Source organism: Littorina saxatilis, linkage group LG8 (genome assembly GCF_037325665.1).
Source record: "Littorina saxatilis isolate snail1 linkage group LG8, US_GU_Lsax_2.0, whole genome shotgun sequence".
Lineage (NCBI taxonomy): Eukaryota > Metazoa > Mollusca > Gastropoda > Littorinimorpha > Littorinidae > Littorina > Littorina saxatilis.
The window spans coordinates 33267699-33279818 of NC_090252.1; the positions used below are offsets into that span (position 1 = coordinate 33267699).

The window sequence follows — 12120 nt, forward strand, 5'->3', positions numbered from 1 at the left end:
GGGATTAGAAATGTATGATATACTCCAGGTTTACTACATGTTTGAATTTAAAAAAAAGGGAAAATGATGACACAACTGTTGAAGTCAGAGATTGGACAAGCAAACGGAGACTTTTGAATCTATAGGCACGAATAAATAATAATGGTGATAATGAAAATTAAAATAAATAAATGAAGAAAAGAAAAGAAAAAAATTGATTATATATATATATACTATTATTATTTTTGGTATTACTATCATTATTATTGTTAAAAAAAAGCTGAAATTGAAAGTTATAAGATAAATAAATTGATATTTATTTTGAAGTAATTTCAGATTGTTATATATATATATATATATATATTTGTATCTACTTTGATTGTGTTTATTTTAATTAAAAAAATGTGACCATTTGTTTTAAAATTATATAAATGTAATGGAAAAGAAGAATGTAACGGAAACAAATTTGAATTTTGTTTTAATGAGGGCATTATAAATAGCTGCTAAGGAAAAAATGAATAGATAAGAAATAGTTATTAAGGAAAAATTAAATATGTAAGAATTTTGTGTGTGTGTGTGGATAAAATAGGCAATTTTTTTTAAATTTAAAAAACAAAACAAAAAAACTTCTTTTTTGTTTGGGGGGGGGGGGATTTTATTTAATAAACTGATTGACTGTTTTATATTTTGTATAACATAGTTATATAATGTATACTTAATTAAATATATAATGAGCTGTTATTGATATTATAAGATCGTAAAATAAAGTATCTCCGTTTGTAAGCCCCAATCTCATTAAAAAAAAACCTGATTCCCCCCCCCCCCCCCCCCTTCCAAAAAAAAAAAAAAAAGAAGCAACCATGACATGACATAGGTTCGTCCAAGTGTGGCACGAAAACCTCGTAAGTTTAACCCAAGAGGTTTATTTTGGCGCTCCCTTAATACAAATCAAGACCTTTTTCTCACTTTAAAAAGCTGCTGGAAGTACGAGCTGTTCTCACCACATGGTCAAAAACATAAAGGAGCTTACCATTGTTTTAGTTCCAAAAACTCAAACATTGAGATCTATAAGAGGTTTGTGAATTACAGCGACGATATTCTTATATTATACACAATCATATTTATATTGTTACTTATACGGAGGTTACAAAATCCTACCTACTCAGATTTGGCTGTCAAGCTGAGTCATTGTCCAAGGGAAATTATTTACAGGCATTAATTTACTGCATTAGAGTTTTACAATTCTTGGAACGGATTTATTTTGCTTCTGTTGTTAGAATTGTTGAGTTCCTGTTCGAGTAAAAACAAGTAGGGGAGACCGGGGCAGGTCGGGCCATGGGGCTGGTCGGACCACCTTAATAATAACCACCTATACCATTTTTTCACGCCGTTTTCTGGAACTACTGCAGACGCCATTTTTAAAGCCAGTAGTACACGTGCTTTGCAGTCGTCTGGGAAAACCAGCCTGGTTTTTCACTGTAACTAACGTTTTTATGTCATTCTCAGGTTGGGCCACTTTGAGCAGTCTCTTTAACCATCAATTACCAGTAAATACTTTTCTATTTTTTCAGATTATATAAGCATTTGTTTGAAATCATTTTATGTGCTATTTGTGTGATCGTGATCATACTGGAGTAAGAGCAAGAATGGAAAAAAGTGTCTCAACCTGCCCCGGTCTCCCCTACTCTGCTTATGAATGTTTGACTCATCTGAATCTTAAGCCACGGGCATAGCGGATCGTACGATATTTTGTCGTGGTAGACCCATACATTATTAATTTTGTTGTTGCCAATTCTTGCAACATGCCCGAAATCTATTGCGAGTGGTCACAAGGGCTACGACACAAGGATAGTTTGGCGATGGGAACCCGACACACACAAAAATATGTCGTGGGTGTATCGCGCGACAGTCGTGAGTTGCCGGGCATTAGCGAGATTTAAAAAACGAAACGTCGGGACGTTTCGTTTTGAAGTTGTGGTAAACGTCATCATTTCGGGGGTCTCTCGTTGGAAAGGTGAAGGTCAACTGAAACGGAACGTGGAACGTCAAAACGCAGTCACGTTTTCCACCCCCAAAAAACGAACAATATTTCGTCAACTTTTGTGAGTATATTTGCACACTAATAGTTTTATTTGTTGGCCATTTAATGCATTGCTAGATTCATCAACCCTTTCACAGTCTTTCAGCGATGAGAATGTGTTCATTGGAGGTAGACAACTGTTGTGAACTGAAATATTTTGAAGGGTGCTGATCCTGGTACATTTATCCAACTTCATGGTGAGAAAGCAAATGGCGAAGCAGAAGTAGGTCATCGCATCGAATTTTTATTCTGGCTTCGTATGTGATTTTGTATAAACAAAGTCTGTGTGATTTATTTGGACTGAAAATAATCAAAGTATGCCCGATTCTGGACCACCTCCTAGGTTTTTTTTCCATTCTGATCGAGGACAGACGTGACAAGTACAAAACAACCCCTAGTTGGGGAAAGGCTTCTAAATCGGCACAGGCGTGTGCACAGAGCCGTTTTCTGAGAATGGGGAATACTCAGGGTATAATTGCCTACATGGTTCGGTAGAGCTCTTTGCCATAGGCTGTTACCAGTTGTAAAAATTGAGATGCGCGAAATGGATAAAAACAAATAATGAGTTCGAATGAGTAAATCTTGGAATTCAACATGAATGATCTAATTTTTGTGAAATACAATTGATGATGAGCAGGTGCATGAATTGAAAAATGTGAAGCTCTTGTGTGTGCAATGCGAGTATGTCAATCCTTTATTGACTCGTGGAGTTGAAATTATGCCATGCCCAGTCAGCGGATCATATCCTGCCATGCCCGGCCTTTCATTCCAAAACGAAACGAAACGTGAATACATCTAAATCTTGTCTGCGGCCTATGCCGTCTCGTTCCACGTTCCCTTTCGCGGGGTGACTCATTCACCAAACGAAACGAGCTGCAAAACGAAACGTGCTGTCTTTTAAATCTCCCTATTATCAGTCGAGGGGCTGTTTTTTCCCGTGATCAGATCATGTTCGACAGTCTGCGACTAGGAGAGGGGAAGAAGTCTTAAAAGGGGCATTCCTTTGTGATTGAAAATGAGGAAGGAGAGTCGTGTAAAAATTCGTTTTTCTTGTTCAGTGTCTCGGGCCTGCTCTGTCAACGTGTATTTGATATTGTCATGTTTGTCTCTCTATTTTCCAGTATTTCTACCTTTGTGTGTGGGTGTGGGTGTGTGCGCGCGCGTGTTTGTGTGTGTGTGTGTGTGTGTGTGTGTGTGTGTGTGTGTGTGTGTGTGCGAGCGCGAGCGATTCTTTTTAAGTTAGAGAGTGTGTGTGTGTGTGTGTGTGTGTGTGTGTGTGTGTGTGTGTGTGTGTGTGTGTGTGTGTGTGTGTGTGTGTGTGTGTGTGTGTGTGTGTGTGTGTTTATGCTGTATGACCTTTAGGGCTGATGTTTGAGTGTCTGTGCCCGTGTGCGTGTTTGTGATAATGTTTTATGGAGCAATGTGTTATTCATAGATATGTTTGTGATTGCGCGTTAAATAATGTTATGTTGTCGTCGTATTTTGATTGTACAGCGCTTTCAGCAGGGTTAAACCCTGAATACATGCGCTATATAAATATCATGCATTATTATTATTATTTTGTCGGAGGGTGCGCTTGACAATGTTTTATTCGTCATCTGTGATGTTTGCCTACTCAAGTGTGTTGTGGAGGATAAATTCTCAATGAACTGGTCAAATAAGTCAATTATGTCGGGTTTTTTTTATGCACAGGGGCATTTTGTCAGAGCATGAAGTTGACAGTATTTTTGTACGCTTACCATGTATTTCAAATCCAACCAAACATCCCACCCAACAAAGTAGCTTTTTTAACCCGTAGCTTCACGGGCGAGGAACTGTTTCCTTCTGCATAAGTTGGGATTGACGTGTTTTAGTTGTGGATAGTCGTCAGTTTTCAGTTGTTTTGAGTCGTGCGTAACGTATTTAGGTTGGTCGGCAAGAACGTTCTGTCAGAACCTAGGACATCACGTCACATGATGGTTCGTCTATCCCAGCATTTTTCACACATGTTGATATTTTTTGCCGCAAAACAGCTTGTCTTGACAACTTGAAATGGCATAAGGCGTTTGAGCTATACTGAAGATGTGAAATAATTGTGCCAGAAGTAACCAGAATGGCTTGTAATTTGACTAATTTCTAGAGATGATGTTCCTGTTGGGATTATATTTTTCAGCGAGGACAAAACAAAAAAAAGTTCCAGTTGAGAAATGTGACGTTCCAGTTGTACGCAAAGCTGTAAAACAGAAGAAGGACAAAATAAGGTATCTCTTGTCACCATCTGGTTAGGGGGAAGCAGGCATGAAAATTCTCCGTATTTTCCGTATTTTCCGTATTTTTGAAAAAAATAAACCGTATTTTTTTTTAATTTCCGTATTTTTCCTTTTTTTTTTTTTTTTTTTTTTTTTTCCCTAGTCACAGTAATAGTAAAATAGTTTTGGGGCCATGTTTGAATCCAATTTTAAGGCTCAGATAGCCCCAGATTGCACCAAATTGCACCCTTGAAAAAAAAAATTTCCGGGGGAGCATGCCCCAGGACCCCCCTAGAAGTCTTGGCGCTTCGCGCCTGTGAAACTTGGCGCTACGCGCCTGCAAAACTTGGCGCTACGCGCCTGCGAAACTTGGCGCTATGCGCCTTCGAATTTTTTTTTCAGTATTTTTTTTTTTTTTAGTTTTCATGCCTGGGGAAGAATTTACCCGATGCTCCCCAGCATGTCGCAAGAGGCGACTAACGGATTCTGTTTCTCCTTTTACCCTTGTTAAGTGTTTCTTGTATAGAATATAGTCAATGTTTGTAAAGATTTTAGTCAAGCAGTATGTAAGAAATGTTAAGTCCTTTGTACTGGAAACTTGCATTCTCCCAGTAAGGTCATATTTTGTCAAGTTGAATTGGCTGAAACGATCCCTGCAATAGAAATGTAAGTGCAGTATCCAGACATCAGTATTAATTTGTGTGTGGGAAAACATAAAAAAGAACAACCACGGCGCGCACATTAAATTAATAGTTATTTCTATGTACGCAGTAATCTCCGCCACATGTCTGTTAACACATCCGGCACAAATTTGTTTGGTGGTCATTTACTTGTACCTATGCAGTTGTAAAACGTTCCTCACTAAAAATCTTCCAAGAATTCCAATGGCATTAAAGTATGTTTACAAGACCAATATCGTACATATCTAAGTAGAGTTGTTTTATTGTTCTCACCATTCCATTAGGGAAGTATTTGCTGTCTGGGAAGGCGACACAGATGAACAATGTTTGCATAGCTGATAATACATAATACTCGTTTAAACATAACTAACGCTTTTATTCTGTTATTGTCCATAATATATTCACTTGTAAAAGCATGAATGTGTTTGCCAAAAAATCATATCAGTGACTATTTACTTTATGATGTCCTTGTCATACGTATGACTGCAAATCGATCAGGTGAGTTTCTGCTGAAACATATCCTATGCAAACATTCATAAAGATAAAACAGAATGTCCATCCTGTGTGTTATAACTTGTCTTACTAAAAACAATAAATTATTTTGTTTCTGTTTCTCTTTTGTTGATGAATTCACGTTTCTAATGAACCTGTATGCAATGCATTTTTTCTCATCTAAACTACTCAAACCATAGGTTGGCGCTGACACATGGATTTGGTAACACAAGCCAGATGAACCTTATTTACATACAACTGATTTTCTTAATATGTGAGCTATTTTTTTATTTCATGGAACATATATGTACTACTTTTGGATTCGGATGATAAAGAGCCCAATGCAAATGTTTTCAAAACTGATAGCAAGCATTTCGGATTGTGATTATCACTTTGATGAACAACTTGAACAAATTCATTTTGAAGCTTCCCATATGAAATGCAATCCCATAGTCCGGAATGAGTCAAAGATTGCCCTTGTCTCGATTCCCGGTCTGTGTTAAAACATGTAATCAAAACTTGACTGAATGTAAAAAGGGTATCGACTCCAAAGCATACAACATCGTGCTAATCAAGGGAGACAACGTGCTTTTACGTGGCTTTAAAATGCCCTTAGCAATTTTGTTTGCCTATTCTCTTGAAATGTCAATCCCTTTTCTCGTTGGAGGCACGCAGTCATATATACATGGATTAGAAGAGTGTACATTCTTAATGCAGTACTTACCTTTTACTGGTGTGCATGCCGCCGATTGAAGACATTATTGCTGCATGGTATCCACCTGGGCCATCAACAGGTATTGATGCCAAAAACATGTTCACCCTCAAGATTTGAACAGATTACTCTCATGTTTGGACCGTTGCTCCATGACATATTCCGCACACCGATGCACATATTCCTCTGAGGCTTTAACCATTTCCCACACAGGTATTACACACAACGACGAAACAACGAGTCTCACGATAAGAAATGTGCACATCAAAACTTGCACGCACTGATGAACAGATAAATCTCATGCTTAGACCGTTGCTCCACAGATAGTGCACACACTAAAGAACAGATAGCTCTTATCCTGAGGCCATTTCGCCACATATATTGCACACATTGATGAACATATCACTCTCATGCTGAAATTCTTGCGTGGTAGATATTGCACACACTGACGAACATATCACTCTCATGCTGAAATTCTTGCGTGGTAGATATTGCACACACTGACGAACATATCACTCTCATGCTTAGACCGTTGCTCCACAGATATTGCACACACTGACGAACAGATCACTCTCATGCTGAAACCGTTGCTCAATACATATTGCACTCACTGACTGACGAACAGGTAACTCTCATGCTGAGACCGTTGCTCAATACATATTGCACACACTGACGAACAGGTAACTCTCATGCTGAGACCGTTGCGCCACAGATATTGCACACACTGACTAACCGCTGTGCCTCATGCTCAGAGCGTTGTTTCACATGCATTGCACACATTGACAAACAGGCCGATAGCTATCACATGCCATGACCGTTGCACCATCGATTTTTCGCACACTGACGAACAGATACGTCTCATGCTAAGCTCATTCCAGTGCGCACACTGGACAACAGATAAATCAAAAGCAAGCAGACATTCCGCTATGCACTTAAAGAAAAACACGTGACAAACTGTGCAATAACACAGTGCACAAGCAAATGAAAACTTATTTGTCGCATGACAACTGAAGAAAGGGCTTCCGACAATAGATATTAATGAACAAATGTGCACACACACGCACACACACAGACATGCACGCACACAAACACACGGACGGACACACACACACACACACACATACACACACACACACACACACACACAAACGTACACACACACACACACGTACACGCACACACACACGCACGCACGCACGAGTGCATACACACACACACACACACACACAGACGGATACACACACACACACACACACACACCTACACACACACACACACACACGTACACACACACCCGCGTTGCGTTCTACATTACGACCTGTGAATGCATGACTTAAGACAACACTCAAAAGTCCCCCGAAAGCGGCGTATGGCTGTCAAAATGGCGGGGTAAAAACGGCCATGCACGAACACCCATCAAAAGGCATCAACCGTTTAATGTCATTTTTGTCTTATCAAGGGCAGGACCCTGTAACATTCCATTTGCAAAGTGTAACCCCTTGACTGCCGGAGAATTAAGATTCACAATCAGTTTAAATACATAACACATAAAACATAACAATTAGGACAATGGTATCTAGGGGAGGCAATCATCTTGCTGCAATTTCAACGGCAGTGTACAGTACAGTGGTTGTGTCCCTTACCAGAGTTTTGGTATTTGTATGATAGAAAACACACACACACACACACACACACGCACGCTCTCTCTCACACACACACACACACACACACACACACACACACACACGCAAGCACATTCACACATATCCTCACACATCCGTCCACACTTAAAAACACACTCGTACAAAAAGCACGAGCGCACTGAGAAGAAGATGATGAAGAGTGCAATTGGCTGAGCTGTGAAAATATGCTGACATTCCACCAACACATTCACGCGCGAGATGTCACGATATTTTCACTATGCATTGTTGAATTAACCCCAGAATATAGCCATCGTAATTGTGGTCGTCCAGCTCCACATAGTGAACACCGCATCCTAATGTTCTGCGAAACAGGCGGAGGTCAAGGTCGACGATTTTTTTCATTCATAATTTATATTTTTATTTTATGAATACACGAATAAAGCTTTGTGCCTTGAATCTCTCCACCTTGTATGAGGGAAGACAGTGAATTTCATTCTGCTTATGCTGTGTATATTGCAGGGGCTTGACCAACGAGCAACATCAATATTGCCGGTCGCAGACTTGCACGACTTTTTGTTTGAAGTGAAATGGGAAATCCAAACTAGTTGACAGGTAAAGTCAGATTCTATCTCGTCTCAGCTGGTCGCATAGTTGGTTGGAGCCAGCATCCCGAGGTGCATACTGAAAATAGAAGAACATGTTGCCATTACCTTTCGGAATAAAACAGAATTTGACAAAAACCACTTAAACATAAATCATCAATTGAAACATCCCCTGAGCGGACGATAAAACCTTGCAGCAAACTCTCCGCTTTAGTTTTGTATCATGTACGTTCATAACTAATCACTCATTGTTCGACAGATCGCAAAGCATTTAATAAAAAAACAAAATTAATCCTCGTTTTAATGTTTTTGATTGTAGTGGTTTTGTTGTTATTATTATTTTTGGTGTAGTTGTTGCTGCAGCTGCTGCTACTGTTATAAATTTAGTTGTCTTCATATTGAATTGACAATTAAGAGCTAGGCGCCTTCGCACACTCCTTCCCCTAAAAACAGCTCTGTTCCTTATCACAGGGGTAAGGTCATCCCTCCACCTGAACACACGCCAAATATCAACAGCCTGATTGGTGTTTGTTTGTGAGAAATTCAAGTTTTACGCCCTCACGGCAAAGCCATTAGGGGCATGTTCCCGGGTTTTAACCCGACTTTAGACGAGATACACAAGTGTAGGGGAAGGGAGGGCAAGTCGACCCCTTCGGGTATGTCGTCCCCCCTCGATTTTGAGAACATGACACTGCAGGGGTGATTATCATCGATTTCATAAGCCAGAGTTACCCAACCTGAATCAGTTGAAGAAAAAAAAATGTCGAAATAAACGGGCCCAGCAAAGCGGTAAGTCTTTGTCAATTTTGATGGTTTCCACTCTAAAATTGTTGCACGAAAAAAACAACAGTCAGTGCATGGGAGCCGCTGATTCGTAAAATGCACCAGATCTGCAAAAAAGCTTTGGCTTTCATAACAACTAGTCGAAAGTTATAGATCTCAGGCTATCCCAGGAACAATGGTAAATAGCAATGTTCAGCGAGTACCATGATCGGGTAATTCGTCCCCCCCCTTTGTCGTGTAACTCGACCCGGGTCACAATACCCGACTATGGGTGCATATCACTCTCTCGTCTGTGTAGACTCTTTAATCTCCAAGAAATAGTGTCAGATGAAGAACCCGTAAAAGTTCTTTGTATGTATTTGAAATAAAAGTGAACGTAGCCTTAAAAAAATTATATTCGAAGTTGTGTGTTGATTAATTAATTAAGAGAGAGAGAGAGAGAGAGAGAGAGAGAGAGAGACAGAGAGAGACAGAGAGAGAGAGGGGGGGGGGGGTGCGCTTTCCCGTCATTGGAAGTGCGCGTATACTAGTAGGCCTATTAAACTATTTCACGTTCACGCAACCTGAAATGGGCGACACAAATCAATTACAAGTCCAATTTGTAAATATATTTTCCCATTTGCTTCGCTTTGAACCAGAGCAACTATAATAAGTATAGATGTTTGAACATCTATCCCTTCAAATACTCACCCTCCCTACATAGCCAAGACGTCGATCGACTTCTGACGTAGGCCGACTCATTATGACGTCATTCTCACTTCCGATTAACAAAACTGACACAGAAAAGTTACTTTAGTCAATTTCATATGTCGAGGTGATGCTATTGGGTAATATGAACAACCTTTTCCACCTGGACGAATTACCCGCCCCCCATGGACGAGTTGCCCTCCATGGAGGGCAAGTCGTCCATGCTTCAGGATTTTTTTCTTTTATATTTTATTTAAAAACCGTGCCAGTTGGATCGTTCATATTCCACACAACGCTTACACGAAAGAGAACACACCAGGTTTTACAACAAAAACAATTTTTTTTAAAAAAGACGAGAGGTATAAGCTGCATTTGTTAGAGGGGTCGACTTGCCCTCCCTTCCCCTATGCGTGTTTGGGTGGTATCAGCCATCTGCACTTATGGCAGAATGACCGAGGTCTTTTACGTGCCACTGTGGTGACACGGGGGTGGGAGATGGATACCGCCTCTGGGTCTGCACATAAGGTTGACCTGTGTCCGTCCCGGCCCGGATTTGAACCAGCGACCTTTCGATCACAAGTCCAGTGCTCTACCACCTGAGCTACCCGGGCCAACAAGGCATTTCGTTCAATGAATTGCCATTTTAAAAGTCGTAAGTAGGCTTAATGGTGTTCAGAATCGTTTACACGGGACGGACTAAGCTGTGCTTTTGATGTGAACTAGCTCCCTACTTAAGATAATCCAGATGCTCTACAAAGGAAGCATGCTTAAAGTGCTACAGAGAATGGACGCTGATATCACATTTTATACCAAAAGAAACCATCCAGATGTCGAGCGGATGTGCAGTGACCTTCACATTCTCCAAGACACATGTCTGAGGGGGGCAGGTACAGCATTAACCCTTCCAAATCTATTGTTGTCAGCAGTAGCACTCTGTAACATTCCAATTGCAATGTTGAATCCCTTGACTGCCAGAAAATTCAGATTTAAAATCAGGATAAATACATAACACACAAAATATAACAATTAAACCAAAACACAGAAAATAGTATATCTAGGGGAGGTAATCATCTTGCTGCAATTTAAACGACAGTAAACTGGTTGTGTCCCTTGTCTGAGTGTTGATGCTTTTATGATAGCTAAAAAAAAACCACCACAAAAACAGAAAACAACAACACACACACATACACACAAGCACAAACACACACACACATTACGTATCTGATTGGGCAGCCAATGGGCTTAAAATGAAAAGATGCTCTTGTCACGTGTAAACGTCTTCGACGATATTCAGTGTTGGACACAAGAACCAGCAATTCAGCGTTGGAAACCACATAATAACAAGGGACAAAACTCTTCCTGATTACGGAAGACTATAGCGAGATTTGCGTCCCTTTCAGAACTGATCATCAATTTGACTAAGGCTTTCGCTCTTAGTTTTCCGTCGCAGCGATAGAATATGGCTATTCGTCTAAACAGAGACTGAACACTGCTGTTGCTATTACAATTACACTTAATTATAACAATTATTTCCTGAATAAATAACAAATCGCCTGAAATATTCTGACTTATTGTCCAAAACTACAAAAAGAGTACATCATGCAAGGAACAATACAGAAAGCATGGTTAATTTTGTTTCATGTGATATCTCTTGAAAAATAAAAAGGGAAAACGTAAAGAACAGCCTGCCCTTTATTGGTTTTATTCCGGGCTCAAATGAGATTTTCCACCTCTGAAGAAAAATGTTACAATCAAATAAAATGAGTGGTACAACACTCTTTTTTTTTAAATTCTAAACTTCAAAGTGCTCAACTGTGAACACACATTCTTTCGCCAGATTTGAACACAGTGTCATATAACACATATTTGAAGACAACTAGCAAAAGTAACCGACGGTAAACACAGTGTGTTTCAATTTGAACAGCTTGCGATCATAGCATTATGGATTATGTTTTCATGACATATAGGGTGAAACTTTCAAATATTTTCTGCGCTTTTTGTTTTATCTCAGCGCAAGCTAAACATAAAGTTTCCCACCATAGAATCAGCAGGTAATGAACGTAATCGATAGTAGTTTCCTTCACACAAAATATATATTGATTGTGCATAGGTCTGCTGGCAATGCCACATTGACCGGCACCAGAACATGGGACAAAAACGACATAATTATGCTCATTAATCTTGCCTACATATTACCTTCGTTACCACATTAACGTCCAGTATTAGCGCGCGCG

General features: G+C 39.8%; 1 long non-coding RNA gene across 1 annotated transcript in view; it reads left to right on the plus strand.

Moving 5' to 3' along the window:
* The first annotated feature begins 1916 nt into the window (after positions 1–1916).
* LOC138972275 (uncharacterized) overlaps positions 1917–12120 on the plus strand; it is a 168674-nt gene continuing 158470 nt past the window's right edge. Inside the window, exon 1 of the long non-coding RNA XR_011457525.1 lies at positions 1917–2081. This is a non-coding gene — a long non-coding RNA (uncharacterized lncRNA). The remainder of the gene's footprint in view (positions 2082–12120) is intronic.